Below are 13,479 nucleotides of genomic sequence, written 5' to 3'. Positions count from 1 at the left end.
GGAATCAGGACAAAAGGAGTCTGGCAGTAAAGACTGCAAGAGGTAAGAAGGGAGCAGGTCAACTTGTCGCAACCCAGATACCAAAGCTCACTTTATCGATTGAGTAGAAAAGTGTCAAAATCGAAGTGTGAAGTTAAAAAAGTAGGCTATTGGGGTGCCCCGCAGGGAAAAACTAAATAATGTGGGTGTTGGGGTTGCAGCTCATGTTAGGTGGTTTGCCAAAGATTTGAGACTCTAGTGATAGTACTTTTGCATCTAGGGAACATTACTCTCTGCTGATTTACTGCTGTCAGACTCAGGGCCTTTCTTGAGGTCTGGATGTCTTGTCAAGTCATCGGCCAAGCCCTCTCCTCTGTTTCTTTCCTCCCTTTCCCTTACTTGCGTGTATCCTTGATAGGATGAGGGGTGGGGGGGTTTGAGGGTTCAGAAATTAAAGCCGGACACAAAGTTATCATGTTTTTGGTTAAATTAACTTAAATGGGTTGGGAAAATGCCCCTCTGATCCTGCTCTAAGAGGAGTTTCTCCACTTAAAACCAAAAACGAAGGGTCTGTCTTGGTCAGGATGTCATTAATCAAAAGCCGTCCTTTGGTCCAAACGTTCTACCCTGACCCTCACACTATTAACAAAATAATAAAGTGCAAGGGAAATGTCTGGTATCTGGAAAAGTGTTCTCAAATAAAAATAGAATCGCTGAAACGTAAATGTTCACGAGGAAGAAACAGCAGCAGGGCCAGATTTTGGTGCCAGGGGGTGGCAGATAATAGGGCACCAGCAGGAGGCTGGGGGGTGCACTGGGCACCAGGGGAAACCCGTGGGGGCAGGCGACCCCCTTCCCTCCGTGGCTCTGCCACTGGGAGGACATAGTGGTAGATAGTGAGGCTCCTGAACGTAGATGTGTTCCTGTTTTGCCAGAAGTCAGATCAAGTTTTCTCAGCCTTATCAACGGGACTTCCCACTATGTTCCTTGTGATAAACCCAAAGCTACCATGCAAGTCCCAGAGAAAAGTGAAGGCAGTACAAAGACTCGGTTGTGATGCTGCAGGTGTGAAATGCAAAGTGGCCAAAGGTCAGGGGCAGAGAGTTTCAATACTTGAAGTACAACCTTTGTTAACATTTGAACAGTGGTGATAGATGCAAACTTTAAAGCCAGGAAATTGGACACTGCTTTCTCTAAATCCAGACATGAGTATAAGGACTATCGGCAGACAGCACATTCTGTATTCCAAAGATGATTTGGTTAAATGGGTTCTCTCACCCCCTTAAATTGTCAATCTGTGTCATTAAATGGGTCCCAGTCTAGCCTTCTGTAAAGGTCCAACCCAGGCTTCTGTGTTTTGCCTGGAGCTATCAGTTCCAGGGTGCTTTGTCTACAGGGAGTGGGGAAGGGCCACCGGAAGTATGGGTGACTTAAGAGATTCCAAGATGGTTGTACCCTTCTTTGGACTGCTGTACTTCCCTCTCCTGGACTACTGTAATTCTGCCCCTTCTCCTGGCTGCCCTACATTAAAGGGACTCCATTAATTACCACACTTGTTTGATTTCCTTTTAGCTGGTAGTGCCCGTCCTCCGAATCTCCCTTTGGGGCAGATCCTGTTCTCCTAGAACGTGATAGGTTTTCCCAGATAGAACCCAAGGGACTTCTAGGACTGCACCCAAATGTTTTTACTTGGGTGAAACTCAGTCGCAGACTGCTAATAACACACCTTGTCAGAGTCATGGTTCTAGAAACTAGGCTGACAAAATTACATCAAAAGGTTTAGCAACCAAAAAAGTGATGGGTGAAAGGTTTTGAATAAATCTGAACCACTGGCACTGCTTTGGGCAACCTTCCATACCACTGTTTTTTAGCCCATCTGCACCATTGCAAAAGGGGTCCAGCCATATGCAAATCAGCCAGGCATTGCCACCAATGGTCCAAGCCCAAGCTGAACTGCTAGGCCAGGTGTCCTCTGCACTGAAACCCCAGCAACCCCAGACATGTTTCGGCTTTGTTTGGCCTCCTCAGTGAGGTGCAGCTTGATTCCCTATGGCGCAGCAAGCAAAGGACCTGCGTCTGGGCATACCCTCTCTCACATAAGGAGACAAACAACAACCAAAAAGGTGATCGGTGGAAGGTTTTCAATAAATCTGAACCACTGGTACTGCTCTGGGCAACCTACCACACCACTGTTTTTTAGCCTGTCTGCGCCATTGCAAAAGTCATCCAGCCATATGCAAATCAGTCAGATACTGCTACCAACGGTAGCAGCCCAACCCGAACTGCTAGGCCAGGTCCCCTCTGCATGGAAACACAAGCAACCCCAGACATGTTTCGCCTAAACCTTCCAGCCATCACCTCTTTTGTTTCGCTATAATCAAAAGGTTTAGACCAGTATAATCGTAGCTTTACATGACCTGCCATATCCAACCAGATAGGGCTTCATGAAAACTACTTGTTTACTTTCAGAGGGCTTCCCAATTTTATTTAAAAAATCCAATGTGAAAATTAGAATAACTTCAGTTCAATACGAGCGAGCTAGAAACCCTGTGGTGTGCATCTTTTTGAAAGAATCCTGAATGTTATAGACTTTTACCACTTTTGTAGCGGATTTGGCAACCAAAATACGGTTTACACTTTTTTAGTGAACACATCGCTTGTGGCACTTTGTTTTTCTTGGAAGCTTATTTGAATTGATTTTTCTGAACAGTCATCAACAATACAAGGTTTAAACCAGTACAAAGATCAGGGGGAGCAGGCATACAATATCTCAATTTGCAGATACAATGTTAACAAAATTCCAAACGTTCAATTAACTTTGCATCTGTTTCATCGATATCGCCTATTACCTAAGATGGTTTTTCCATCTCCAGCAAGGCGTCCAACTCAAATCATTATGCCAAAGGTTTGCTCCATGATCAAAAGAATGGATGCCCTCCCTTACTTCGCCAACCCATTTTGGTATCATTAGCCAAGTGGCACTTTTGAACGTGTCACTCTAGTGCTGCTAAAGATGAACTTAACCTGGGCAGACTAACTCTACACCACATTGTCCCTCGCCACATAATACTGGATTAATAAGGTGAGAGGCATCCATAGACAGCTGTATGATGTGAAACGGTTCACTTAGCGCCAATTAAACTATTAAAAGCAAACCAACAGGAGAGACTGTTCTTCAGTTTCTGCATGTGCCTATTTCCGCCTTTGCATACTTTTATGTTGGGCACTGTGTGGCCTAACCACTGCTGGCATACTATTTACTAACGCTCAGGAGAAAGTGTACTTGTGGTGCTTTATATGTGGTTGTTGGTAAGTTCAGCAGTACACCCAATGGCTGAACAAACCCACCAACATCAGTTTTTAAAACACAGAAGGCTGTCTAAAAGAGAACCATTTACTACAGCTCCTAACATTACATTTTTTTAATATTCCCCCCAAGCAGATAGAAATTTACCCCTAGCAGTAAGCCGGCCAATGGATGGTGTTTGGCGTTCTGAAGCTGCCTGGTGTTTTTTACACCCCTTGGGTAAAGCTGGTGGCATTTTTTTAAATGCCATAAATCTCCCAGGACACATACCATTATACTGACAGCATCAGTCACTTGTATACTCTAATGAGGGGTCGTTCTTTTAAGCAGCACAACAACTCTACAGATAGGCTGCCTGTAGGTGACTGTAGCGTACACTGAGCTATGTGTTCTCTAGTGGCGTAGATGCATTGTACCAAAGTCCATTTAACCCTTGGTTTGCTTGCTGTTATATGTCCTGTTTTGCCAAATACAACCTTACTGTGAATGATAATTCATACCTTTGTACAGTCCCCATGATGTTCATTCCAACTACTACTACAGTGTATCTATTTACCATTAATAGCTTATAAAAGGGTTTCGTGAGGTGCCCGTGGATACCTGGTTACCCTTACAGTAAGGGTCTGCAACCTTTCCCTCTGAAGATGTTTTGGACTACAACTTCCATCAGCACTTGCCAGCATAGTGAATGGTGGGCATTCATGGGAGTTATAGTCCAAAACAGAGCTGCAGGTTGCCTTCCCATTAGAGTACCTGCAGTGTATGTTATTACTGTGCACACGTATACCCTTCCTTTCTGGTAGGATCACATGCAGGCTCTGGGAAGGATGTCCATGCCCTTTGCTGCCTTTCTCCTGAAGACAAACAGGTAGCACCTTTTGATTGACATTTTGGTGCACGTTGTCATAAATGTTTAATTTTTGGGGTGAACTCAATGCTGATTATCTGAGGAAAACGATACCTTTTAGGGAGCTTTTGATGTTTATATGTGAGGTCATTTCATGAAACAATGCAGATTTTGTGATATTTTGTGGCTAGTTAATGGTTATTTTGAGTACAGTTTAATGCTGCTGCAAGGAGAATTTCATCCTGCAATGGAGCATTTGGTGTATATTTCTAATCATTTACGATCATCGACGAATGCACTATATTGCTTGCATTTTGCCACAACATCTCTTAGAAAAATCCTTTAGGGAATGGCTCCACTGCCTAACTTGACCATTGTTTCTCTTAGATCAATCAATTCCCTTTAATTTACTGGTCCAAACTGTATTTCAAAACGCACTGATTTGTACAGAAATTAAGGCATTCAATGTTAAATATAAAAATTAAACCTAGTATGAGCTAAACCAAGCCATGTGTTACTAGCCCTTTATTTTCTACAATGTAAGTACTGCTAGAGAATCACCCCAGGATCTGGAGAGCATGGTGCCCACGCTGGCAGGGAAAAAACAAACTGCCTCTGTATATAAATCCTCTTGGCGACTGAGCTGGAAAAAAAGAAAAGAATTGATGAATATCCTGCAGCGCATCCAACCTCGCCCTGCTCAAGGAACGCCATGCTACACGCAGGCGATTGATCAACACTGCCAGGGCCAACTACTACAAAAACACCATAGCTGAGGCCAACAATGAAAGCAGAGCCCTCTTCAAAGCCGTCAAGCACTGCATCAACCCTCTGCCCGCCCATCCGTAGCACGCTCCATCGAAAAATCCACTGCTGTCAACTCTTTCTTCATCAACAAGATCAACATGATATGCCAGCACACAGACACCAACACCATAACTGACAGCACACTAGACATCGCATCTCGCAAAACCACAACTACCTGGACAACTTTCAAGACACTAACGATGGAAGACCTCACTGCCACCTTAGCATCCCTCAAGGCCACATCATTTGCGGACAACATCCTCCCTGCCTCCATACTCAAGACTCTTCCAACTGAAGCACTCATCCCTTACCTGACAATCATCAACAGCTCCCTAACTTAGAGCACCTTCCCCTCTACCCTCAAGCCCGGACGAATCCTCCCACTTCTTAAGAAACCAACACTGGACCCTGATGATCTCAACAACTACCGCCCATTTACCCATCTTCCCTTCCTAGGTAAGATCCTTGAGAAATTAGCAGCCACACAACACCTTCAACACTTCAAAGCCAATGACCTCCTTCAGTCCTACCATTCTGGCTTCAGACCCAGGTGCAGCACAAAATTGGCTACCACCATGGTGATCGATGATACCCTTAAACTCCTCGATGATGGCAATCCTTGCCTCCTAGTACTCCTTGACCTCTCAGCAGAATTTGACACAGTAGACCACCAGACACTCACTGACAATCTACATCTCTGCATGGAAATCAGCGAGATATTCCTCAGCTGATTCAAATCCTACCTTGCAAACCGGCAACAGTTCATCCAAATGGATACTTCCAGATTACTAACTCTACCTAGCACTTCTGGAGTATGGCAAGGATCCATCGTGTCCGCCGTGATCCTTAATCTTTAAATGGAAACGTTCAGAACTCTTGTCTCTCCACACAACATCCACATTCACAAATACACAGATGACAACCAGCTCTACCACAAGATATCCTCCATCGAAGACATCCACAGGCTCAAGCCCTTCCTCACAAGACTAAATTCCTACTGCTCACCAACAACACAGAACACCCTGACATCCAGACCTGGCTCTCTGCTGTGAACCTCGAGGAATTCACACCCCAGCTGGCCACCTGTGCCAAGTCCCTTGGGTTCAACATTGACAGACACCTCACATTCAAACAGCACATAAGCGGCCTGGTACCAACTTTCTCCCCTGTGGAAGATCAAGCCCTTGATCCCAGAAAACCACTTCAGACCCGCTGTACAAGCCTTGGTCCTCTCCAACCTGGATGCTGGCAATGCCCTTTTGGAAGGCCTTCTGCCGACTACCTTGGCACCCTTAAAATGTATCCTGCATGCAGCCAAAATCATTAAAGGACTCTGCCAAATCAACCACATCACCCTGACTCTCATCGGACTGCACTGGCTCCCATTGCAAGCCCATATCATCTTCACATCCTGTTGCATCATCTACAAGGCTGTCATCCTGAAGTCCCCCCTGAGAAACTCAGCATCTCCAGAGGCCTGCGATCCACCCGAAGTAAGGAAATATGCAGACTTGAATTATGACGGTACAGGAAGGACAGAACCAGAAGACAGGCCTTCTCTTTGTACGCTCCAAGACTCTGGAACCTCCTCCCCATCAACATCAGACTTACCCCATCACTTCTACAGTTCAGTTCAGAAAAGAGCGCAAGAGTTTCCACTTTAAGGAATGGCTCCTCCGTAACACCTAGGTCCGCACACCCTGCACTCCCCACCCTACCTGAGACTCAGTGATCTGCTCGCCACTGTCTCCCCCTCCTGGTTGCTAGTAGTTCCCTTGCTGCCAATTGCCCACCCTGCGCTGTTAATACCCACTCCTTTTTCTCTCTGTTTCCTTCACTGTGTTCTACCCCACATGATTGTAAAGCACTCCGTTGCTTCACGGAGCTATGCCCGCGCTCAATACATACCCTAATAATAATCATAATAATAACAATGGCTATTTAGTCTGATCTTTGATTAACGGTTTGTGACCTCAAGGACACTGACTAAGATATATAAGGATGGATGATGCTATCTTCATTCGCCTGGATTCTAACTAAGAACTGCTTGTCAGGTCGTGTTATTAGAAGAGAATTTTTTATGGGGAAAAAGTACCCACAGCGTATGTTATAAAGAAATTGGAAGTCATTATTAATTTGGACACATACTATGAATTCTAATGAATGATTATTAATTTGTAATGTCATTTGATGTCATCAGAAGAGAATTATAGATGAGATAAAGCGCTCCCAGCCATATGTTAAAAGAATATTGAAAGTCTTTGAGGACTGACATTATGGTATACCTTGAAAGGACACACATCTCTGAGGTGATTGTAAAATTCTTTCTACATACTGTATGGGGTATTCTTTATCTTATGATACACGCGTGCCATCACCCCCCTAACCACCTGCCGGCATTTAGTTCTTTCCACCCTTTTATTTTATTTTTTCTTTCTGCCTCATTCTCTTGCTTTGCGCCCTTTGTGTCATTTTGATGTTACCATTCACCACTATTCCCTACTTTTTGTTTCCGCTCTTCTTTTCTAGTTCTTCACTTTTATTTCCCCTTTTAATCCTTCTCTTTTCCCTCCCTGTTCTCTCTCCCTTTCTCTTCCTCTTTCAATTGTTTGGCATTTGTCTCTTTTTATTGCCTTTCCTCTTCCTTTTGTTTCTTTTTGCAAGTATAATTTTCAAATATATTGTTCCTCCCCTTCTTTCTAGACCTTTACTTATTCCACCATTTCCAGCTTTTTACCCCCTTTTTGCTTTCTGTCTTCCTTTTCTCACTGTGACCCTTACACTCGCCCTCAACAGGTTTCCCCTTGTGTGCAAACCAACAGCGTTTGGCATCCGAGCACCATTTCCCACAATCAATGGGAGAGTAATGCTGCTGACAGTAAGTGTTGTCTCTACACCACACCACTAATGGTGGTCACTTTATTTTTACATTTGCATAGTGATGTCACAAAGGCACATGTACATGCATTTAGGTAGAAATAGCAGGCTACACTTAAAGGCCATTTGTTATTAGCTTGTTTTTGATATTATCTAGCAACTATGCAAAGTTTGTAGGGGTTTACCTGTGTGAAAAGGAGAGATGGGGAGGCAGAGTTGGCTCGAGCCTGGTTAGAGCCAAATGCATGGCTCCAGCTCGGCTCTATCCATGATTTCTGTGGCTCTCCCACCTCTAGGGAAAAGCATAGACCCTACTCACTAAAGGGAATGGATTTCAGGGGCCTCTTTAACAGCGCCCTTTCCAGATCACGGTCGAGGATAATTGACACATAGGGGGTCATTACATGTTCACCAGTCTGGAAATGTTGCCGGTGTAATTGCCGGCAATTCCGGCCCTGGCTATTTTTCCAAACCGTAGAAACACAAGTTTGCCAGCAGGGGCACTGACCATTATGCCTGTCCTGCAGTTAAATCAGCCCCACATGGGCAAATAAATGCCGGAATTACCACCACTGATAGTACCGTTGCCGGTGATTCCAGCAATCTCCTCCATGAAGTACTATGGGACTCAATGGAATGGGGATTTACCACCCTTTCCGCCGCTTGTTTGTTTGTTTATTAATTTGTATGGCGCACCAGATCCGGGGGTATCAGGGCGCAGATTACAGGAGGCTACATGAATACTTTCAGCATAAAGTTACACAGGTTACAATAGGGTGTACAAAAATGTGCAGGTGATAGACATACAAGGAAATGTTTGTCAGATATATGCATATAAAGGTAACAAACTGTAAACTATAATATACAGTAGTTATATACAGCACGTTCTAAAATGTACAGTAGTTATATACAGCATGATACAGAGTATAATGCAATGATACATGCAGAAAAGGGTCAAGACAATAGGGTAGTTTAGTGGTCGTTTGCTATGAGCCATTTAATGGTGTTATATCTGAAGTTAAGAAAGGTTTGGTCTGCCCTCAGGGAGGGAGGGAGGGGGGAAGGAGTTCCATAGCTGCACCGCTTGGACCGGGAAGCTGCTCCCCCCAGCTTTTGTCAGTTTAAACCTAGGCATGACTAGACTTGTAATATCCCATCAATACCGGGATATCAGGTGGCAGAAACGGTAGGGGCAGTTTGCTGATTTCCCGACGGAATTACCATCGGAATAACAACAAACCCGTAATGAGCTCCCTAGGGTTGTTTTCAAGGAAGCAATGGCAATGTGGCACAACTTCAAAAGAATACCACAGCAAGTTTTTAAGAGTATTCGTAGTCTGTAAAATGACCATTCGCATTTCACTAAGGAACATGCCTTTCCATATCTAGGTTGAACTGAAAAATGCCTGCCAAGCAAAAATGAATGTTCTTAGTCAAAAACCTTTATGCTAAATCAGCAAATAGCACATGGTGTGGTAAAATAATGTTGCTCTGCCCGTACTGCTCCACTGCAGGTAACTGGTGCTAAATTTCGTATTCCACTTACCATGGCTTCTTGACTGGGAAATTCCACCACTGGTAATTACCGCAGGTGGTAAAAATACCACTGCTGGAACACATGTTTTTCTGCAACTTCCGCAATGACATGTATTCCATAAGTGGTACAAAATGCACTGCCGGTGATACTTTAGAATACCCCAGGCAAATACAAAGGCACATTTCTGAAGCAAGAATATTTCCACTGCAGAAATACAAGGTATTCCATGCTGTGATGTCACCTTATGCACAATTTATTTTGTTTCAGCTGCTATCCAGTAAAATACATCTTTAGATCAGCTTTCAGCTGTTTTAATTTTCGGTGGTTACCACCACCTTTTAGGCATCATCTTTCTCTGCAATAGATAATGGACAAGTTCTTTTTAATTCTGGGCTTACTGGCAGAGCTCGCAAGATTTGGACTGGGTTACCCGATGAACCAGATAGATGCACCCTGCTAGCTAGTCTTTACGACATAAATGAAGGACATATGATATGATAGGTTATTTATAACGTGCTTAATACCCAGAGGTTTCTAAGCGCGGAACCGGGGATCGAACCTGTGTCGCTCCGTGTCGTCGTGTTTCCAAGGCGAGCACGTTGCCGCTGAGCTATCCTCCCAAGACTAAGGGCACCGACCCATCTCCACCATTTATACTTCGCTACCATGAAAAGTGACGAAACCAGTGCTTAAAATAAAAATCACTGGTAACAGGATCTAGGAGTACTCTTTGTGGACAAACAAACGGAGGAAATAAGTTAATACACCAAATCAGTGTCCCGCAATTCACGACTGAAATGAGTGCAATACAGTGTATTACAGAGGACGTATTTGACTCCAATAAGACTGCATAAAATGAACCCCTTCAGTTCCACAGACTGCCCGAGAAGTGGGGAAGAGGAATCCCCATGTATACATATGGTATGGGAATGCACACACTTGTGCCAATGTTGGAAGGCAGTAGTGGATAAGATTTGCGGCATGTGAAAGGGGCCCCTAGGGGTCCCTCGTGCTATGGAAACAAGGCAATAACCATACACGAAAAGATGAGCCAGACATGAGGTTCAAATTTCCAATGCTAGGGTTTATTGCAAGCAAAAATAGTATCAATTGGCCAATTCTGATCTCACGCCCCGCGACGTGAGTTTCCTGGACCTCGAGGGACGCAAGAGAGCGAATTATGTACATCAGTTACATATATACAAATTGCATATCATACAATCAGCAATGTCATGTTTAACACCCCTCTTTATTAAGTTCCTTTGAACTCGGGATGACGATGGACATATCCGACGAGTATGACGATTATGACACTTTCGATGTCTATTCTAGTAACAATGTGCAATTAGAAAGTGTGGAGGCATCTTTTAGTTGTTGAACAGAACACGGTGGTTCTGTTCTTGGAAGCAAGCTGCACACGGGGGAAGAGCCACATTCCAAGCTTTGCTATCTATGAGGTATTATTCGTGTCCTGGGAGCCGACACGTTCTAAAGGGTTTTGCGAAGGGGGGCCGTAGGAAGAGCATATTTTCAAGCCTTTAGCTGTTTTATTCTAACATATTCTACCATCGTACGAGACTGGCTGGCAGCTGTGAAGTGATTAAATGCCCTGCAGCTCTCTCCCAAGGCTACAGAGAGGGAGTGTGGGCATTCCTCTCTGGGCTACTCATGAGGAGTTTCAACGAACTCTTCAGTCCCCCAACCTTGTCCTTTCATATTCAGACAACAATGTTAACAGTTTGAGCAGAGTAAGCAGAATTCGCAAGCTGCAAAGCAGTTTTAGACAGAAAGCAATGAGCAGTGGTTAACAAGCGAAATGGCGATTCTTGCTACGTTTAAAATGGCCGCTTGTTGGTCAAGCATAGCAGTTTATATTTCTATAATTCGGTGCATAAGACGGTTGGCCTGCGGCCATCAAGTTACGTCTGTCATTCAAATGAGGAGTATTCATTTTTCCAGATTGACACATGGGGCCACATGGATTTACCCAACACCGTTAACATGCCTATTGGGGAAGCTCCCCCTGATTAAAATAAAAAACAGCCGAATAAAATGGCTGATTTAGCCCTGTTTCTGACAAAATAGCACGTAGCTATGGCATAGTTTAATCCGATTGGTCCCAAGATGGCAGGCTGAAAGAGAGACATAACAAAATGGGCCAGGACAGAGCTGGCTGCATTGATTAGACTAGAAACTGTGTATTGTGGTGAACCAGAAACAGGAGTCGGGCTAAGTACTGATGAGTTCAAGGGTGTTTATTTAAAATAAAAATAAAACGTCTATCTAGCCCTACCGCTTTGAGGGACGTTCCCTGCCGAAAAAAACTAAAACTGATGGTGCTTGTCAAATGTCCCAAAAGAAACAGTTCTTAGTCCAAATCCTATTCAGCTAACTGGCCTTACCACTTAAGAAAACGTAACAAAAAGAAGGAGCCAGAGCAATAGCCTCTACCTTTGGCTTCTGTCTGGCCCAACACTTGGATTCCTTTTCCAAGAAGAAGGTTCTAAAGGTTTGCCAGGTCCTGGAAAAGTTACTCAATTGTTTGCAATACAATCCTCAGCCTCTCTGCATTTTCTGTATGCCACCACATGTTTTTAAGTTTTTACATATACTTCAAATGGTTTCCTTTTTCTCGGGAAAGACAAGCTTTTCTTAACACAACTCATTCTTTCCCTGCTTGGTGCTTGACCATGCCCTTGATTTGTTTTTAAATACTTGCACCGTCAAGGTTCTCTCTCCTCCCAGTTCTGTTCACCATGTTCCTTGTTTCCAGGACTCCCCAAAGTTATCTGGCCCTCTGTCAGGCTGGCCTCGATATGGCGTCTGCCCCTTCAGTTTTTCTGGGCACTCATAACCCTTGTGGCTTCTCTAGCCTTGAGTGTCAATGTCCTTCAGTTTCCCAGGGCTGCCCAAAGCCCTCTGTCCCTCTGATAGGCTTGCTTTTTCTCAATTCAGGTTTATCTGGTGCCCGTAACTCTTTTGGCCTTCCCAGCCTTGATTATCACTGTGTGCTCCTCTCTGCGGCGTTACCTTTTAGGGAGCATTTGCTTACCTTCCGCTGCTTGGCTCAGCAGCTATTGCTCTTGTGCGGTGCTCGGAATGTGGTCTCTCTGCTGCAGTCTGGTATCGGCATCTGTTAACGGGTCGCAGCCCCACCACAGCTCCCACGTGGTTGCTCCACCAGATGAAACGGTTGCTTTAGAGTCCCGTCTCCTTTTTGACCCAGTCCTCTTTGCCTGTCAGGGCGTCAGTCTTCCGGCAGCACGCTACCAATTTACTTGCTCTCTATGCTACTGCCGGAGCCATGCACTACCGTGGCTCTGCCCCTCCAGGATATTTTCCCATTAGAGGATCACCTCTGAGTAGGATTGTCTCTCCTCAATTCAAGGCTCCTTGTCTTTTCATGTATGTCATCACAAACAAAAGATGTGTCGTTCCGCTTTCACTCAGGAGTTCAGATGGGATCCAGCATTACCTGAAGCCAAAGGGATTGAGGAAATGTTTCTATTTGGTGGATTCAAAATAGAAGTAGCAACAGTGTTTCCAATTCCCATCTAGGCAGACACTGTACTCCAAATCGGGAGTTCCTTACCGGAATCACAGTCCTTGGTCCCAAGAGGAGAGTCACTCCCAGTGAGGTTCCCACTTGCCTAGACCCATAGGGAGGGTTTTGCTGAGTGGGCATACCTCCCTAGCCTCAAAGGGGGGGTATTCCTTCTTGGGAGAAGGGACAAATAGTCCAGATTCGTCACAATTCACTAATGTAAATGTGTCCAACAGAACAGAATGGGCAATATTGCTGGAAGGATTGCTGTACTCCTCAGATGACAGACCTCCTTGAAGCTATAACCAGTTGCTTTATTACCTGTCTGTGATTAAATGGAACAACCTAGATGGCTCGCTGGAGTGGTTCAACAGCTAACCCAGGCCGTTCAGGCTGTGTAAATTGTAAAGATGTATCAGTGGAATATCAGGGAGGGAGGGTGAGGAGTTGGGTAAGTTGTCACAAGGGAAGAATCCTCTATTTTTATTGTATCTTGGTGTATGACTGGAATAATGTTATGTGGCTGGAATAATGTAAGGAATTAATGTTCATGGTAAATGTGAATACAAAACATTTAAACT

At 44.4% G+C, this 13,479-nt stretch overlaps 1 protein-coding gene across 3 annotated transcripts in view; it reads left to right on the top strand.

Annotated features, from left to right (window-relative positions):
- Positions 1-13,479, top strand: part of LOC138526375 (arylsulfatase D-like) — a 344,213-nt gene that overhangs the window by 189,857 nt on the left and 140,877 nt on the right. The gene's annotated exons all lie outside the window — the stretch shown is intronic.

The sequence above is a fragment of the Ambystoma mexicanum genome, chromosome 7p (assembly GCF_040938575.1).
Source record: "Ambystoma mexicanum isolate Mex_15411 chromosome 7p, UKY_AmexF1_1, whole genome shotgun sequence".
In the NCBI taxonomy this organism is placed as follows: Eukaryota; Metazoa; Chordata; class Amphibia; order Caudata; family Ambystomatidae; genus Ambystoma; species Ambystoma mexicanum.
The sequence above is the reverse complement of the archived record's forward strand: the minus strand, read 5'-3'. Positions and strand labels throughout refer to the sequence as shown.